The sequence below is a fragment of the Dendropsophus ebraccatus genome, chromosome 15, assembly GCF_027789765.1.
Source record: "Dendropsophus ebraccatus isolate aDenEbr1 chromosome 15, aDenEbr1.pat, whole genome shotgun sequence".
NCBI classification, from domain to species: Eukaryota; Metazoa; Chordata; class Amphibia; order Anura; family Hylidae; genus Dendropsophus; species Dendropsophus ebraccatus.
In genome coordinates this window covers 45,387,513-45,399,536 of record NC_091468.1, presented here as the reverse complement: position 1 = coordinate 45,399,536, position 12,024 = coordinate 45,387,513, and the positions used below count along the sequence as shown (strand labels likewise).

The 12,024-nt window shown below is 54.1% G+C and overlaps 1 protein-coding gene across 1 annotated transcript in view; it reads right to left on the bottom strand.

Moving 5' to 3' along the window:
- The window catches only part of XPO1 (exportin 1), a 46,631-nt gene extending 35,156 nt beyond the window's left edge, over nucleotides 1-11,475 (bottom strand). Inside the window, exon 1 of the mRNA XM_069954366.1 lies at nucleotides 10,982-11,475. The gene's annotated coding sequence lies outside the window, so the exon portion shown is untranslated. The remainder of the gene's footprint in view (nucleotides 1-10,981) is intronic.
- Between the last annotated feature and the right edge of the window lie 549 nt (nucleotides 11,476-12,024).

Sequence of the window (12,024 nt, the reverse complement as noted above, 5' to 3'; positions counted from 1 at the left end):
CTGTAAAGGGGTTACTCCACCAGTGTTAGAAAGGTGTGGGCGGAATTTTAAATACATGCATATAACAAATGTGGATAATGTTAATAATAATATAAATGGAAAACCCCTTTAAATTGGCACATCAAGGTACCTCTTGGAATTACTGCGCTAGCTGCAGAAAGTAGCACTGTGTGAAAGAGCAACCCAGCAACCATTCATACCGCCGTTCATCACCAGTCCTAAAAAAATCTGGATGACACATTAACTTAAATTTTTACTTATTAGACAAGATACTGAAACATGTTTCTTTTCTAATAGGTTCCCAGTCTATACATCATTATGAAGGCAGCCATGTTGCCTTAGTGGTTCTTAATAGCATTAAAGGAAACCTGTCACCCCCCGTGCCGGGGTGACAGGCTCCCGACCCCCGTTAGAGCCCCCTATGCTTACCTCATTGCGCCGGGTCCAGCTTCCTGAGCACGGCGCGCTCACAGGAGAGTCCGATGCCCATAGAGAATGACGGAGCATCGGACTCCCCATTCATTCTCTATGAGCATCGGACACTCCCGGGAGCGCGTGAAATCTCAGACACCCGACCGGCTCAGGAAGCGGTGCGATGAGGTAAGTATAGGGGGGTCGGGAGCCTGTCACCCTGGCACGGGGGGGGGGGGGGGGGGGGGGGTGACAGGTACTCTTTAAGACAAATGCTTTACAGCAAGCTCCATAGGTATACAGAAGACACAACAGACTGGTGCAGACCCTACTAAACAGAATAGAAATGTTTCCTGGGCATGCTCTGCGACCTGTGCAGGGGGTCATTCTACAGGGGAGGGAGACTGAGCTGCTAGCTTCAGCTAGGGCTGGGCGATTAATCCTGGGGGGGGGGGGACAAAAAAACAAAAACAAGTAGGGCCTCAGTTTACCAACCCGATCTCCTGCAGGTCCGTTTACTGGGTTAGGTTTATTTTACGCACGGGCAGCTTGGCAGATCCTTGAAGTTGATTACACAGCACGGAGCACAGGTCTTGGAAGGTCCAGTGGCCTGTATCACATATAGATAACATGAGCTGACAGTTCAGTTTCTGGGCAGTAGCTATTGCCTGGGAGCCTACCTCGTCCCTCGGCCGTTCTGTGCCTGTGCATACACTCTGTGGGCTCCTAGTCTCTGCCAGTGCTATAGTTAACATTCAGATTGGTGGGTAACCATGTTCCAGAACGGTCCAAACTATGCACATAACTATCTAGAGCATCACTGAGCCCAGGAAGCAGCAGGATGGGACGCTGGTGGTTGGGAGCACACTTCTACATGAAGGAGGTGATCCAGATCACTGCAGTTAAAGGGGTGACCAGTGCTGCAGGGATCAGCTCAAAGGTGAAGTGCTGTGGGTGTGATGTGCTGCATGAATGGTAATATGATGGAGAACAATGGTCTGCAAAGGATGTACAGTGGGCTAATAGGCTGCGGGTCAGTACATGGTGAGGTGCAATAAGCTGCAGGGCAGTACATGATAGGGTGCAGTAGGTTACAGGTCAGATTGTGGTGGTCAGGTTAATCTAAAGGCCCAGTGGGTGAAATGAAGACCAAAAAACTTCAGGATTACATACTATAGAAAAAAAAAATACATTTAGGGTGGGTTCACACGTAACAGAACGGCAGCTGGCTTTAACGCTGTAAGTTCGCTACGATTCCCCTCCTGTCAATTTCAATAGGATTACATACTCGCAGCGGAATTGTCAACTCACTGCGAGTATGTAAGCGGCAGCCCCCTTATTTACCCATGACCCAGTGCATACATTACCCTGTCTGCGGCATCCAGCCTCTGAATATCCCGCTCAGTCTGAGCGCTGTGGAGGGACAGCGCACTGATTGGCTGAGCAGGATGTAAGGACGCCGGCAGCACTTATTTATATCTTTTACCACAGTTTCCAAGTATCACAAGTAATAAATTTAGTAATCGAAAATAAAGCCTGATGCATCACTGTAAATGTAGGCCAAAAATAATTTAAAGGGAAAAATAAAGTGTCTCTGTTCAGGGGTAATGAGCCTGGTCTAGAAGTAGTTAAGGGGAACGTGATACATACAAACAACTTACCAGCTATATATAACCTCAATATGAACACGTCACAGTCATAAGTATTGCATTAGGCTGACAACTTTCTTTTTCTCAATGAAATGCATCTCGATGTGCTAGAATATGCATGGCAAATCATCTCCGTTCTGGAGCTCAACTCTTTAGAACTTTAAAGGGGAACTATCACCATGTTAGACAACCCTAACCTGCTGATGTGTCCCTACTGCACCTGAGAGGAATATATGGGTCTTACCTTCCTCCTCTGGGCTGGTCCCGCACTGTTAGTCATCCAGCCCCACCCCTCCATTGATTAACAGTAGATGGGGAGGGACGGATGACACGGCAGGGCTCCTAACTGTGCACCATAGTGGAGTTTACCCCAACTAACAGCGAAGAATCGGCACAGAGGTGGAAGGTAAGACACATACCCTCCTCCTCAGCGTCTCTGGCGCTATAGGGGGCTGTGAGGAGGCTAGATCCATCTAACCTGCTAATAGTTTGACTGTTAAAGGGAAACTATGTCTTCATGGTTTCTACCTTTAAATGCTGGTACACAAAGCAAAACAGAGCCCCCTATGGTAGGTCAATGAGGCACCCTATACTTCATTTTTAACTTTCTTTTATCCCCCTCAATTTTATCACTGTTCTGCAAACATTGTAAATATTGCATAGTGATAGTGTGAACACCAAAAAGCCCAACAAGAGAGAATTCCAGCAAACAGGGTTGAGGAATAAAAGATTTGTATTAAAAACATAATACTGATATAACATAATAGCTCGAAAACACAACACGGGCAAGACATTAAAAAAAATGTTGTCCTTTGCCATGACTGGTAAAAAAAAAAAAAAAAAAAAAAAAAAAAAAAAAAGACCCTATAATCTGACAGGACAGAAATCGGCACACAGACATCAGATTATCACTGAGCTAAGTCAACTAAGACTCCTCTATAGGCAGCTTTAGTGGCTACTATGCCTGTAAATAAGCTGTTTGGATGTACAACACTTTTTGAAGATTGCAGCAAAAACCAAAACTTTCAAGGGTTAACATTTACACAAAAAGACCAAGTATCTTCTGATAAGAGTTCCTTCGATCATAGGTTTCTTTCCTGGTAAACCCTGCCCCCTTGTGAACGTCATTACTACTTCTACTACACTGACAATTCACAAGCCAATGGTTTCATGAAAGGGTTGGTGTAAAGTTAACAGCGGCATGTGACAGCCCATCAGCAAGTGCAAATCATTAACACGTGGTTACACATTGCAGACGCTGGAGCTCCACAACATGGCCAATGCCAGGGAGGGATGGGAAAACACAACACTGCTATTGGGAGACGCATGGAAACCTTCTGCTTCCAGGGGACTATTCCAGCATAATAAAGTTACCAGCACAGACTGCCAAGTATTATCCATTGATCCATAGAAATAATTGAAACTTTAAACGAGTAATGCTGCGTCTCTAAAGGCCCTATTCCACGGAACGATTATCGTTCGTATTCGGCCGATATCGGCCGCTACGGACGATAATCGTCCGGTGGAATAAAGTGCAACGATCAGCCGACATCGTTCATGTCGGCTGATCGTTGCAGTCGGTTGTCTTTCAACATGTTGAAAAACAAGCGACTGATATAGCAGCGATCGGCTGCTGTCGCTCCGTTGAATAGGAGCATCGGCACCAGACGCTGCTATATCCTATGGGCTGCCCGGACGATCAGCGATCCCCCCAGGCAGCCCCCCCGCAGCCCCCTCCCGCACTCACCCGCTCGCTGCAGCCGCGTTGAATAGCGAGCGGGGAACGAGGAGCAAACGAGCGCTGAGAGTGCTCGTTTGCTCCTCTAAACGACCTGTGGAATAGGGGCTTAATCTCATGTCTAGTTTTACTTGAGGTTGTTACAATAGGACAGTAGATCTTAAAACAACTAGATAGGGAACAGCGGATGCAACTTTGTGACACTTATAACCTTCTGTACGTCAGTCTAAGGCCACATATCACTTTTACTACCAGCATCTGGTATATGTGATGGCGGCTCTCATTGCAAACATTTCACAATAGACCAATTCGCCCTAAGGAAAGTAGAAAGGATGGGCCACCACACTGTTGCACATGTGAGTTGGAGAATACTTTGACATACATTTAAAAGGGGTTGTTCACCAAAAATAATTTTCTTTCAAATCAACTGGTGCCAGATTTGTAATTTACTTCAATTTAAAAGTTTAAAAAAAAAAAGTTTTAAAAAATGTAAAAGACTTTTTAAGTCTTTCAGTACTAAAAAAGGTGAACCACCCCTTTAGGATCTGTCTAAATCTCGCTGCTAGTCTGTCAGGTCCCTTTCACTACATACTCGCAGCAGTCTGAACGACCGCTGCGTGTATGTAATTCTGCCGGCCCCTTAACCCCTTCGGCTCCCGTCCTACTGTGTCTGTATATATATCACCTGTCCTCGTTGCATGGGGTCCCGGCGTCCTGCTCTCCTGCCCGGCCAATCAGTGGCTGCGGCTGGGCAACACACTGATTGGCCGGGCGGGAGAGCAGACAGCGGGACCCCGTGCAAAGAGGACAGTTAATGTATATACAGACACAGCGGGGCGGGAGCCAAAGGGGTTAAGGGGCCGGCAGAATTACATACACGCAGCGGTCGTTCAGATCACGTCGAGTATGTAGTGAAAGGGACCTGACAGACTAGCAGCGAGATTTATGCTATGAGTCTGTACATGTGGACAGACCCTTAAAAGAATAAAGGGAACCTGTCACCTGAGAACAGAGGGAAGAGCCCACCTGACCTCCGGATACTTACAAGTCCCGCTCCAGAAGCCGGCCCCTCCGCGGAGAAATCGCCGCCCGGTCTCCTCACGCGTTATGTAAATGAGGAGATGAGTGATTTCCTATGGATGTCAGACTCCTCTCTTATTTACATACGGCGCACACAGACCGTCGGGCACCGATTTCTAGAGCGGGACTTGCAGGATGAGGTAAGTATCCGGGCCTCTGTTCTCAGGTGACAGGTTCCCTTTAAGTATAACATTAACAGTAACTACAAAATCTTGTATCCTATGCACAGTGGAAGTAGCGGAGGAGAGACCATATCACTTTACCATGGCAGCATAAGTCAGGTGAGGGTAAATGGCTGCTCTGTTCCCCCGCTTACCGGGCACTCAGATGTTTGCTGATACAGTGCTACTTCTAGTCCTTGCTCCATCCCAGTGTGACTCTCCGATTGACAGTGGGATTGTGCATGGATCAGAAGTTACTTTCCTGAAATAACTCTATGAGTATCTCAGACTTACATGGGGAAAGTTTCTTCCAGTTTACATAGTAAGCACTGTGGGAATCACCACTGCAGCAGCACAGTAGGGGATACAGTTCCTGGTAAGTGCGTGTTTGTGTGTACGGGGGGTGGGGGGGGGCAGCAGGGTAGCAGTTTACCCCCACCAGCTTTATCCTAGGAGGGTACACAGTCATTGGAAAACCTCTGTAAAAATTGACAAGTCACTATGACCAATCAATAACTTAAGGCTGTGCACACCCTGAATGTCTCATGCGGCCTATGAGAAGAATGCCTCCTGCTGCACTGAACATACTGAAGCACATGTAATAAAGCACCTGGAATATACACCAGCTCAGAGTGGATGTAGATCTCACCTATAAATGTACGCCCGTGTCAGCATAAACTGTAATAAGTTTAGTGCAGTGTTTTTGTTTACGTCTTTCACCAAGACAATTCAGTTAATACATAACTCCCCAGCAATACACTTCTGGATAGACACTTCCAGTTTCAATAACTCATAGTAAAAACACGTTTCTATGCAAACACAGAAGCATGATGAATCAACGTGCAAGGAAATGAGAGCGAAACTTATCCTGTCACCAGTGATGGAAGTCGCCTAACCTGCTGGCGAGCGCCCACACCCCTTCTGTCCTTAGGTCAGGGTTCTCCGTATGAGCTTTACAACAAATCTAGACCTTCCAAGATTATTAATTCATGTTCACCTGACGTGAAACCATGGATCTGTTCATGATACATACACAACTCTATTCTACAATAATGGGGGAAAACTGAAGCTTGGTAAACTTGTGTAACTTTTTCACATGTGCAACTAACTGCACAATGTTATGCATTATGGACGAACATCCAACCGGCCACATGGCTTCAGGTATCAAAAAAAACATTCTATAGGTTGCGCAATAGGTTGTATACTTTGTGCTTCAACCTCACACATTGAGGATCTGAGCTATTCCATAACAGGTTCCTGGGAATGATGGATGCCATCAAGGTTGGGTTCAGACTTATTTTGTTTATCTTTTCCAGGTTCTTCTTGCTGAATAGAATAGCTCCAGCATAAGGCCCCCTTCACACGTCCGGAAAAACCATCCGGATTTCCCCTCATGAAGTCTGGACGGATTTTCGGACCCATAGACTTTAATTAGTCACAGACACCCTTCCGGATTTTTACTCGATCCGGAAAAATAGGATGCCCCCATAGAAATCTATGGGAGCGCCGGAATCACGGGCACTTTACTGATGTGCATCAGGAAAGTGCCCGTGATTCCGGACTGGTTGAGAGCCCGTCGGTACCTCTGTGACACCCCTCAGCACACCTCTCTGCCCTGCACCTGGCCCCCCCTCCCGTACCTTCAGCGCCACTACCCCCTCGCCCATCCGGCCGGAACTTCAGCGCCACTAACCCAGAGGCCCCCCCTTCAGACTCTCAGCGCCACTACCCGCCCCAGACCACCGGATCTCTGCATTGTCCTTCCTCCTCCCGTGGGACCGCGGCAGCGCCGCCGATTATCTCCATATCCAGTACCCCCACCGCCGACCTCCACCTCGGTGACCCCAGTACCCCCTCTCCATCCGTCCTTGTTGCAGTCTATGGTCACCAGCGCCCCCCCCCCCCCCCCAAAGTCACCTCATGCTGCCTACTGGATTGCACCAGCCGCAGGACAGGTGGGATCACCCCCGCCCCCCCCGAGAGCTAAAACTCCCACCGTGTCCTGCTGACACGTCATGATGGGAGTTGTAGTTCTGCAAACTAGATGGTCACAGCTTGCAGAAGTACATCTCCCATCATGTCCTATTTTTCTTCTGATCTGGAAATCCTGAAGGTTTTTCCTGATGGTTTCCTGAAAGTAAAAATGGATTACTGTCAGCAGATCCTGATACTTTCCTGATGACATTTGAGGCCTCCTGATCAGGATTTCCTGACAGTAAAAACTGACACGTAGGTGTGAAGGGGGCCTTCAAAATATAATTTATTGTGTGTGTTTCTTTATGTAAGTAAATGAGCATACACGTTACAGGTATACTGACATGCTGTGAGCACCCAGGCTGTGGCGTCTGTCATACAAGTGTCAGGGACTCCCCCCTGGATGTGCAGAGAACCACTGCTTACCACACAGCAATCCCAGCCAGTCACCCACAAGAGCATTCACTGACAACCACCAAGAATCTCACAACAGTAAAGCACCAAATAATTCAAGTAGTGATACAACCAAGCGGCTTTATGTATGGAATCTTATTACATTACAGGAAAGAGCAAAGGTCATCCAGTCAGGGGACTGTGACATTGGGACAGGTGTTAGGTGAGACATAGGGGCCGCATGGTAGACCAGCACAGGCAGCAGAAGCAATAAAGGTGGCCTGGCACTAAATGCTGAGCTATTGGCCAGGCAGTAGAAGCAGTATGGCCTGGCACTTGTAGTATCCTGGCACCAAATGCTGTGTGGCACTAGAGGCAGTGGTGGTGGCCGCCTGGCAGTAGTAGCAGAAGGCCCTTGCACTAGTAGTGGCTAGGCAATAGATGCAGTAGTAGAAGCAGCAGTAGTGGTGGTGGTCTGGCAGTAGTAGCAGTGAGGATGGCCTAGCAACAGTGGTGGTCTGGCAGTAGTAGTAGCGACAGCAGCAGTGGCCTGGCAGTAGTAGGAGTAGTGATGGCCTGGCTCTAGTAATAGCAGTGTGCAGTGGCCTACCACTAGATGCAGTGTGGGCAGACACTAGTAGCAGTGTGCAGTGGCCTACCACTAGATGCAGTGTGGGCAGACACTAGTAGCAGTGTGCAGTGGCCTACCACTAGATGCAGTGTGGGCAGACACTAGTAATAGTGTGCAGTGGCCTACCACTAGATGCAGTGTGGGCAGACACTAGTAATAGTGTGCAGTGGCCTACCACTAGATGCAGTGTGGGCAGACACTAAAATAGTGTGCAGTGGCCTACCACTAGATGCAGTGTGGGCAGACACTAGTAATAGTGTGCAGTGGCCTACCACTAGATGCAGTGTGGGCAGACACTAGTAAGTGCGCAGTGGCCTAGGAGCAGTGGTGGCGGTGGCAGGGGTGCAGTGCGGCCCGGCAGTGGTGGCGGTGGCAGGGGTGCAGTGCGGCCCGGCAGTGGTGGCGGTGGCAGGGGTGCAGTGCGGCCCGGCAGTGGTGGCGGTGGCAGGGGTGCAGTGCGGCCCGGCAGTGGTGGCAGGGGTGCAGTGCGGCCCGGCAGTGGTGGCAGGGGTGCAGTGCGGCCCGGCAGTGGTGGCAGGGGTGCAGTGCGGCCCGGCAGTGGTGGCAGGGGTGCAGTGCGGCCCGGCAGTGGTGGCAGGGGTGCAGTGCGGCCCGGCAGTGGTGGCAGGGGTGCAGTGCGGCCCGGCAGTGGTGGCAGGGGTGCAGTGCGGCCCGGCAGTGGTGGCAGGGGTGCAGTGCGGCCCGGCAGTGGTGGCAGGGGTGCAGTGCGGCCCGGCAGTGGTGGCAGGGGTGCAGTGCGGCCCGGCAGTGGTGGCAGGGGTGCAGTGCGGCCCGGCAGTGGTGGCAGGGGTGCAGTGCGGCCCGGCAGTGGTGGCGGTGGCAGGGTGCAGTGCGGCCCGGCAGTGGTGTCGGTAGCAGGGTGCAGTGCGGCCCGGCAGTGGTGTCGGTAGCAGGGTGCAGTGCGGCCCGGCAGTGGTGGCGGTGGCAGGGTGCAGTGCGGCCCGGCAGTGGTGGCAGGGTGCAGTGCGGCCCGGCAGTGGTGGCGGTGGCAGGGTGCAGTGCGGCCCGGCAGTGGTAGCGGTGGCAGGGGTGCAGTGCGGCCCGGCAGTGGTGGCAGGGGTGCAGTGCGGCCCGGCAGTGGTGGCAGGGGTGCAGTGCGGCCCGGCAGTGGTGGCAGGGGTGCAGTGCGGCCCGGCAGTGGTGGCAGGGGTGCAGTGCGGCCCGGCAGTGGTGGCAGGGGTGCAGTGCGGCCCGGCAGTGGTGGCAGGGGTGCAGTGCGGCCCGGCAGTGGTGGCAGGGGTGCAGTGCGGCCCGGCAGTGGTGGCAGGGGTGCAGTGCGGCCCGGCAGTGGTGGCAGGGGTGCAGTGCGGCCCGGCAGTGGTGGCAGGGGTGCAGTGCGGCCCGGCAGTGGTGGCGGTGGCAGGGTGCAGTGCGGCCCGGCAGTGGTGGCGGTGGCAGGGTGCAGTGCGGCCCGGCAGTGGTGGCGGTGGCAGGGTGCAGTGCGGCCCGGCAGTGGTGGCGGTGGCAGGGTGCAGTGCGGCCCGGCAGTGGTGGCAGGGTGCAGTGCGGCCCGGCAGTGGTGGCGGTGGCAGGGTGCAGTGCGGCCCGGCAGTGGTGGTACTGGCAGGGTGCAGTGCGGCCCGGCAGTGGTGGTACTGGCAGGGTGCAGTGCGGCCCGGCAGTGGTGGTACTAGCAGGGTGCAGTGCGGCCCGGCAGTGGTGGTACTAGCAGGGTGCAGTGTGGCCCGGCAGTGGTGGTAGCAGGGTGCAGTGTGGCCCGGCAGTGGTGGTAGCAGGGTGCAGTGTGGCCCGGCAGTGATGGTAGCAGGGTGCAGTGCGGCCCGGCAGTGGTGGTAGCAGGGTGCAGTGTGGCCCGGCAGTGTCGGTAGCAGGGTGCAGTGTGGCCCGGCAGTGTCGGTAGCAGGGTGCAGTGTGGCCCGGCAGTGTCTGTAGCAGGGTGCAGTGCGGCCCAGCAGTGGTGGTAGTAGCAGGGTGCAGTGTGGCCCGGCAGTGTCGGTAGCAGGGTGCAGTGTGGCCCGGCAGTGTCGGTAGCAGGGTGCAGTGCGGCCCGGCAGTGTCGGTAGCAGGGTGCAGTGCGGCCCGGCAGTGTCGGTAGCAGGGTGCAGTGCGGCCCGGCAGTGTCGGTAGCAGGGTGCAGTGCGGCCCGGCAGTGTCGGTAGCAGGGTGCAGTGCGGCCCGGCAGTGTCGGTAGCAGGGTGCAGTGTGGCCCGGCAGTGGCGGTAGCAGGGTGCAGTGTGGCCCGGCAGTGTCGGTAGCAGGGTGCAGTGTGGCCCGGCAGTGGTGGTAGCAGGGTGCAGTGTGGCCCGGCAGTGTCGGTAGCAGGGTGCAGTGTGGCCCGGCAGTGGCGGTAGCAGGGTGCAGTGTGGCCCGGCAGTGGTGGTAGCAGGGTGCAGTGTGGCCCGGCAGTGTCGGTAGCAGGGTGCAGTGTGGCCCGGCAGTGGCGGTAGCAGGGTGCAGTGTGGCCCGGCAGTGGCGGTAGCAGGGTGCAGTGTGGCCCGGCAGTAGCTATGATGCCCGGGGTCCCGGTCTCCCCCGCACCGCGGCCTCTCCCTGCCCCTCCCTCCCCCGCAGCACGTGACGCGCACGGAGCTCTCCACACACTGAGCAACATTTCTGGAAATTTCCACTCCGCCAACATCTCGTCCAAACCCGGGAGGACACGCGGGGCGGCCGGATCCGCCCGTCCCCTACCCCAGCCGGGCCTGCAGCCTCAGGAAAGCCCCCTAGAAGCCTTAGGCCTACGGAGCCGGCTGTCCCCGAGCTCCCGTCCATGTGGGCCGCCTCCCCCGGTCCCGGGCATCTCCCCCCCACCCCCTCCGGTATAAGTAGTAATCGGTGGCGGGCTCCGAGCAGCCGTCCCCCCGGCACAATGTCACACGTGGGGGTCCCGGGTCTCGGTCCGCGCGGCACACACCCCCCTCAGCCTCCCCGTCACGTACACACACAACACCCGGACACTTACCGAGAGCGGGAGCTGCCTCTTCCTCGGACGCGGAGAGAATAGATGGGATGATAATAATCCAGCGACACCCGGCACAATAATCAGCCCCCGACCAGCGCTCATAGACGGGCACGGTGAGGGAGTGTACGGCGCGGGCAGAGGCGGGCTGCTGTCCGCCCTTGGGCTCCAATGAATGAGGATAAGAAGGGGCAGGCTCTAGGCCTCAAGCCTCACACACACAGTCACTTCAGAGCGGGGAGGTGTAATGAATGGCTGCGGGGATCTAACACATTGTACCCGAGGCTTCCCGGGCGGCTGGCTGCGAGGCGGGATGTGTGTGTCAAGTTTCTCGCCGTGACTGAGGCGCAGCGGGCGAACGAGCGGGCGGGCAGGCTGAAAGAGGCGCTTCTTCTGCTCTAGTGCCACACACTCGCAACCGGCTGAAACCGGTTCAGACTGGGACATTCCATCTCCGTTTAGTTCTCAAGCCCATGGCGCCGCCGAGCGTTTGGAAACCTGTGTAACTCCGCCTCCAGCGCCGGCTCATTGGCCGCGAGCTTGATAAGGAGGACGCCGATTGGTTGCGGGTCCAGTCCATCAACATACACATAACACGCCCTCTTTCTCTTTTTTTTATTTTTTTTATTTCAGCTCATTGCCGCGAAGCGACTATGGATGAAGTTGCGATGACGTACGGTTGGATCGGGCCTCTGATTGGCTGCGCGGAGATGCCAGTCATGGGGCAGGGTTTGGTTACCGTAGAAACAGCACCTTTTACCCGCCAGTGTGTGTTGCTATACGATTGCATGGTGCTCGGTGACTTAGGAGATAGTGATAGAAGAGGCGGGTAACCGGCGCTAACTAGTCTCTGTACCGGCAGCCACTTGTTGGCCACAGGGCTTGGTCGTCATAGGGCTCGGTTTGGTTGCCGTGGAAACTGTACTTTTCCTCTGCAGCTGTATTCGCCATCTAGGATATGAGGTGAAGCTTTGGCGCCCAGTATCACGTGTCCAGATCCCCTCACGTCAGGCAGTCCACATAGTTTGTAGCGGTATATGCCCTTG